The following is a 7,668-nucleotide window of genomic DNA, read 5'->3' on the forward strand; positions in this document are numbered from 1 at the left end:
TGTCAACTCTGACTCGAATCCGCGAGTCGGTGGAGTCTAACGCAAACTTTAACTCCGAAAACCTTTAGCTTTCCGAAACCCTCAGAAAATACGTAGCTTATCTCAAGTCAATTAAGTGCCCTAAGAACGTCAATTCAGAACTACTCGATTGAGTAGACCAAGTCTCACGATTAATTGAGGGATGCATCAAGCTTGCAGAATCCGCTCTTGGCTCATCCAAAGCACAGCAGTGCCCATAAACATTAAGCCTACCACAAGAATGGTCGGGCTATGTGTTCTCAGGGATTGATCGTGTACACTCTACACTCATCGACTGCATTCACAAGGCCGAAAGTACTTTGCAAAACAAGAGGCATAATCTAGGAGGAGAAGTCTGTGGGAATCCCGAGAAGGCAAACCCTTGGTTTGATCTGATGGGACCGCCCCTCTCAGGGAAACCCCAGAATCTCCAACCGAAACCTACCCACAAGAGGTTTCTCTTCTTTTATACATACCACTTTGACTATCGGAAACCCGAGTTGATGGCTCCTAAGTAAGTCGGTTCACCTGAGGTAGAAGAATGATTCTTTTGTAATATGAACAACAAGCGTACCTGAGGTATAAGAATGATTCTTTTGTGTGGCTACGTATAGCTTGTAGTTCCTCTTCCAGTGTCCTGGCTGGTGACAATAAAAGCACTTCTTGTCTGCAGCTGGTCCAGGTTTTACCTTGGGTGTAGGGTTTGGCTTGGGGTTCGCAACCTTAGCCTTGCCCTTCTTCTTCTTCTTCTTTCAAGAAGAACCTTTCTTCTTCAAAGTAGGCTTATTCTGGATAGCCATCGCATGGCTGCCACATGTGCTTTTCTTGATATCACTCTCTGCCATTTTGAGCATGACACACAGCTCATTCAAGCCCTTCGCAGCCCCATGCATGTGTTAGTTCGAAAAGCAAGAATGAAATTAGTGGCCAACTCTTGGCCAAGTGGGAAGCTAAGCTTCTCCAACCTCTGTGTGTAACCAACCATCTTGATTACATGCGGCCCTACTGATGCTCCTTCTGCTAGCTTAGTTTCAGCAAAGGCCTTGGACACATTGAACCTTTCAATCCTGGCCTGAGTCTGGAATATGTCCCGTAGCACCACGACCATATCGTGCGCCGCATGGTTATTCTCAAACTGCATCTGCAGCTCAGGTTCCATGCAGGCTAGCATGAGATAGCTCACTTCACAGTTTTTATCAACCGCTCTACTGTAAGCATTCCTTTCAGTAGCAGGGGCATCTGCAGAAGGCTCTTCTCGCAGTGGGTTATCTAGAACATCTTCCTTGTTAGCTGTCCTGAAAATAATTCTCAGGTTGCGGATCCAATCCGCATAGTTTGTCTCATTCAATTTGTTGCTCTCAAGTACAGAACGTAAAGCAAAAGGTTGGTTTTGAGCCATTGATCTACAACAAAATAAATGCAAAATACTAAGACAAAAGTATTCATGTTTGAGTAAATGATATTAAACAATTTAATAGAATTTACTACCACTAAAATCAATATCCCTCTTTTGATTCTTAGAAAATCAAGACCCACTACTAGCACGTCCACTAATGAGCTTTTTCATCACCGCTACAAGACGAGGTAGATCGGTAAGGAACTCTTGCTAATCATATCTCATATGACTCTTGTTGTTGGGTGACATCTCCATGTCTTGCTCCCAACCTTTATGCCCCAAGGTCCTTAACCGTTAAGATGACCATGTCAACCTAACCAACCCTTTATGCGTGCATGTATCCGATGCAGTCTGTCTAGTCAAAGAAAACCAGTGGCACCCTACTTTCATAGACCCACCACCAATCGTACAAGACATGGGACAGTGCAAGGTTTAGTTGTTAGAGCTTGATTGCTCTAAATTAATGAGGGAGCGTTCTACTTCTACTATGACGCACGTAGATGTAAAATGTTAAGAACGGCAAGCACATAATAGTGAATCAGTATGGCCCTTGTTCTCATGGTGATCTCCATCTCCATAGAACTTGTTCGCCATGTAGATCTCCATCTTCATGGAACTTGTTCACCATGTTCATCTCCATCTCCATGTACATGTGCACCATCCTTCATGTGATGAAAACTCCAAGAACTAGAACTTACATTCACGACTTGGATCATCACAGGTTGGCACGTAGGCCATTACATCAAATGCAACAATTCATGTGGCTTTGGCCGAATTGTCATATTCACGACACGTAGGTCATGAAACAATTACACACATGCATCACATACACATAGGGGCCATACCGATCACAAAACCTGCAAAACAGAGTTATGCGATTCCGACGTCGGAACTTAAAACGCCGAAAACCCTATCTTTCAGGGCGAATTTCACAAATCTAAATTTCGCAAAAACAGCAGTGCTGTTCTGAACCAAGTCAAACTTTTTTTGTAGATACAAATCGATATAAAATTCGCCTCAATCTGAGTTCATATGCAAAAGTTATGATTGTTTTATTGTAAAACACGCTTTTGCAACAAAACAAAATTCGCAGTAGATCCAATCTACTGGCCTATGCATCTCATGCATCTGGCTTATGCCCTAAGTTTTGATTCGACCAAACACATTGATCTCCAACCGCAGCAACCAGGTTTATGTGCATCACTTAACTCCGATGGCGGAAAACCGACCGGTAGGAGTATGTCGTTGCACAACCTTCGCAGCTAGTTTTCGAAACTAGGTCATAGATCGATCTGAAACTAAGCATATCTCCATATGCACATATCCGAATCTATAATGAGACATCACTAGCTCCTGATATCGCTGTAGGAATATAAACTAGGATTACTGTAGTTATAGATCACGGGATTACCACTACACGCGCGGTTGCGAAACTTCTGTAGCATGTCGGTGTAGTACAGATGGAAGCGCAACACTTCCATGAAGTCCACACGTACGGGATTGCTAGATCCGCGAGAATAACTAAGGCTTGATGCACGGAAGAGAGGGGGGTGGCCACCAAAGGGGGCTAGGGTTCCAAGGGTTGGGCACCCCCACCCCTCCCTTCTGCTTATATAGCCCTGGAGGCACTGTGGCAGAACCGCCCGAATGAATCTGGCTCAAGTGCGCTAACCATCACCCTAAAGGTAATTCCGGCTAACACGCACTTCAAATGGAGTAATCCGGCAGTGCTGTCGGCAGTGGGTCAAGTTTGGGCGCCAAGTGGCGGGTTAGTACATGAATCATCCCGAAGAATTTACCAAAACCTCTCCTAATTATATAACAAAATGGGTACTTAAGGAGCGCCAACATTCCCCCCATGCTTAGCTTTTGCTCGTCCTCGAGCAAATCAAATCATCAAGTCCTTCCAAGGGTTGCTCGAGAGTTCTCAAACTGCAAAATTTACTTATGCAAACAAGTCTAACAATATTTCTTCAAACAAAGGTCAGAGGAGCAGCGAGGATAATCATATCATGGGTGTTTAAAAACTCATCCAATATTACTTCACGACTCTTACCTTTAACCGACGACTTGAATATCGACAACACTTGCTTTTCTTGCCATCCTTTGAGGTTTTTTTCTTTATTTTTTTTTAATTTTTAGAAGCAAAATACCCTGCAACAAAGGTTAGACCAAAAAATCTTGCACAAGTCCTTTCATGTCTCTCGATATAAGTGCCTATCCTAGTATTATTTGCAAACTCTCATCTCCCAAAAGTCTCTCAAGTATAAAGTGGGGCTATAGGTGAGGCTAGCAAAGTATATACATTTATTGTCAAGTTAAGAAAACCTTCTAATGATTTCTTACCTTCCGAGCCAATGATCATGAGAGTTTCTTCATAATGTAAGGGGTTCAAGGGTAAGAAGATTTAGAATGGTGGACATGTGCAAAGGCATACAAAAAGATTGACTTCAAGGCACAAGTGTCGTCCTCGTTGTCGGATTGCACATGGTTGGAATTGAGGATATTGTTCAAACAACAAGGTGATATCTCTTTGCACTTCTCTAACCATAGAATCCCTTCATTTATTCTTTTCTTCACTTATTATTATTTTTCTTTTCTTTCTTTCTCCCGAATTGCTCCCTGAATTTTTGGAGCCCGAGCCGAGACCAGAGGGGCCTAGGCCGGCCGGCTCAAGAGGTGTAGGCCGGCCGGCCTGGGGCTTTCCCAGCTCGGCTTTGGTCCGTCTTTCCAGTACTCCTTCCTTTCTTCATCCCAAAATTATGTTTTATACAACTCATGCGCAGGAACAAAACTTATCCTCAGAATTGGGTTGTGGTCAATGAAGAGGATAATAAACAAGATAATCTCAGGTTCGGGTTTTGGAATCTGGTAGATTTCATGAGTTGTTCCAATGAGGAATTCTCATTACCGAATATTGATGGGGCTAGCAATTCAGATATGAAAAATACGGATATGATCATTGCTCGAAATTAAAACTCCCAGGAGAAAGAAATCCTAACTCAACTCAATGTACATCCAATACTTATGGTAGAACGAATATAGCTTGTGGATGATAGGATTTTTACTCTCAACTTGCCAATAACTTGATCAACCTTATGTTTGTAGGGGTTTTATTATTTTTATGAAATTAAAGTCCTCCAAATCATGCCATACACGCAAGTGTAATCAAAACCAAGCGCTAGATCAAAGCTTAAGTGTGGGTATTAACATGGACGAATAATTTACTAAGCTCCACAAATACGAATTAATTTTTATGACAACGCTCGTGAACAATTGCTTTAAAGAAAATAAAGTAAAACTGAATGCATACATAAAATTGCACGATCCGACAAAAAACAAAGACTCTTTTTATTTTGTTTTCATGACTCAACACTAATTTAAGACTCACTCTCACACATGCGAAATTAAAGACATGGCATAGCTTCAACTCACTTTGAAACATAGTCCACCATCACCAATATATGCTCAAACCCATGTGAGTTCACGAATGGTCCCATGAAAATCGATTCCCCAGACATCAAACAGATCTATTTGCAAGTTGTAGTTCAATGGCATGGCATTCCTTTGCGAGATATTCCACGTCCTTTGGCATTCTGGACAAGTCGAAACAAATCTTTTCGCGTCTTCATGCATCTCGGGCCAATAGAATCCACTAGCCCATACCATAGCTTGAGTTCTAAAGTGCCCATAATGTCTTCCATATCCCGACGAGTGACACTTTCTTAGAACTTGTTCACGTTCCTCCCTCGGTATGCATCTTCTTAGGACTCCATCTTCTCCATATCTATATAAGTATGGTGGATCCCAATAGTATTTTCTTCTTTCCGCGATCACTCTTTTCTTTGCATTCTTTTCCAAGTGATCTAAGGGCATCCCTTTTATTGCCCTTATTATATCATTCATCCAACTATCTTGGTCGAGAATTCTATATAGGTGATCATCTCTCATTTGGTCCTCGATAGGTTCTTTTCCATGATCTCCATGGTTCATCCTCGATAGGTGGTCGGCCACAACGTTCTCGGCCCCTTTCTTGTCCCTTATCTCCACATCGAATTCTTGTAGCAATAGAATCCATCGAATCAAGCGTGGCTTAGCATCTTTCTTGGACAAGAGATACTTGATTGCCGCATGGTCGGTATAAACTATCACCTTTGAATTTACTATGTATGATCTGAATTTTTCGAAGGCGAATACCACGGCAAGCAATTCTTTCTCCGTTGTTGCATAATTAACTTGGGCTTCATTGAGAGTCTTGCTTGCGTAGTAGATAGCATTTACCTTCCCCTCTTTCCTTTGTCCAAGAACGGCTCCTACGGCGTAGTCTCTTGCATCACACATGATTTCAAAAGGTAGATTCCAATCCTGAGGTTGCATGATAGGAGCACTTATGAGAGATTGCTTGAGTGTTCGAAAGGTGTGAAGACAATTACTATCGAAGGTGTATTCCACATCTTTTTGGAGAAGTTGTGTCAATGGCTTGGTGATTTTTGAAAAATCCTTTATGAACCTCCTATAGAATCCGGCATGACCGAGGAAGCTCCTCAAAGATTTGATGTCCGTAGGTGGTGGCAATTTCTCCACGGTTTCTATCTTCGCTTTGTCCACCTCTATCCCTCTCTCGAAGATAACATGACCGAGAACAATTCCTTCTTTCACCATGAAATGACACTTCTCCCAATTGAGCACAAGATCAACCTCTCCACATCTTTTAAGAACTTTCTCCAAATTTGCCAAGCAATTTTCAAAGCTAGTACCATGCACCGAGAAATCATCCATGAATACCTCCATAATCCCTTCTATGAAATCTGAAAATATAGCCATCATGCACCTTTGAAAAGAAGCGGGCGCATTGCACAATCCAAAAGGCATCCTCCGATATGCAAAAGTTCCATACGGGCAAGTAAATGTGGTTTTATGTTGATCATCCGGATGAATAGGTATTTGGAAGAATCCCGAGTATCCATCAAGGTAACAAAAGTGTGAATGCTTTGCCAACCTTTCTAGCATCTCGTCAATGAATGGTAGTGGAAAATGATCCTTCCTCGTTGCCTTATTCAATTTTCTATAATCGATGCACATCCTCCATCCCGTGATGGTTCTTTGCGGTATCAATTGCTCCTTCTCATTTTTCACAACCGTGGGTCCTCCTTTCTTTGGAACGCAATGCACGAGGCTTACCCATTCACTATGTGGCACGGGGTATATTATTCCGGCATTCAACAATTTGATAACCTCCTTCTTCACCACATCACGCATGGCATGGCTCAACCTTCTTTGATGCTCTTTGACCGGCTTGTATTGCTCCTCGAGTTGTATATGATGTGTGCAAAAAGCGGGGCTAATACCTTTCATGTCATTAATCGAGTAGCTAATCACCTTTTTGTGCTTCTTTAATAAATTCAGCAACCTCTCCGTCTCTTCCAGGCTCAATTCTTCGCTAACAATCACCGGAAAAATCTTGCCATCACCCAAAAATTCATATTTCAATCCCTTGGGGAGCGGCTTCATCCCAACATCGGGCACACCATCCTCTTCTTGATCTAATTCTCCAATGTCTTCAAATTTTTCTTCCTCCAAATTCCCGTGTTGCGGCTTCAACTCTTCCATTGTTTCCACTAGTTCTCCATCTTGATCATCTTGAGCATCCCCATTCTCCAAAGTGCATTGGAGAGGATCCCTGAAGGAATCAATGAAACGAATGCTCTCTACCCCTTCGTTATCAAGAGGTAGAGGTAGAGCACGAGACGATTATGAATGAATTTTGAAAGTGTGCTTCTCTCCATCTAGATCAAAAGTGACAATCCCTTTCCCAACATCTAGAATAGCATTTACTAATTTGAGAAAGGGTTTTCCAAGAATTATGCTTTCATGTTCATCATCACTAGCATTAATCACAAAAAAGTCGGTAGGAATTTCTTTACCCGCTATGGCAACATTTAGATTTCTAAGCACTCCTAGCGGTTTGATTAACCTACCATCTCCCATGATCAATTTAATGATTGTAGCATCTAGGTTCGGTGTTTCGTTAAAAAGCATAGCATAAACCTTGGAACTCATCACAATAACATGGGCGCCAACGTCACATAAAACATTGCAACATTTTACTCCGTCTATCTTGCAATCAACACGTGGTGTGGGTGATGGATTACCTTCGCCTTGATCGCTTCCAATCGCATATACTTGGGCTATGTGCGCGTAGGGTGATGATTCCGATTTCACTCCCATGATCCTTTTGACCTCCAGCACTTCGT

The sequence above is a fragment of the Panicum virgatum genome, chromosome 7K, assembly GCF_016808335.1.
Source record: "Panicum virgatum strain AP13 chromosome 7K, P.virgatum_v5, whole genome shotgun sequence".
NCBI lineage: Eukaryota > Viridiplantae > Streptophyta > Magnoliopsida > Poales > Poaceae > Panicum > Panicum virgatum.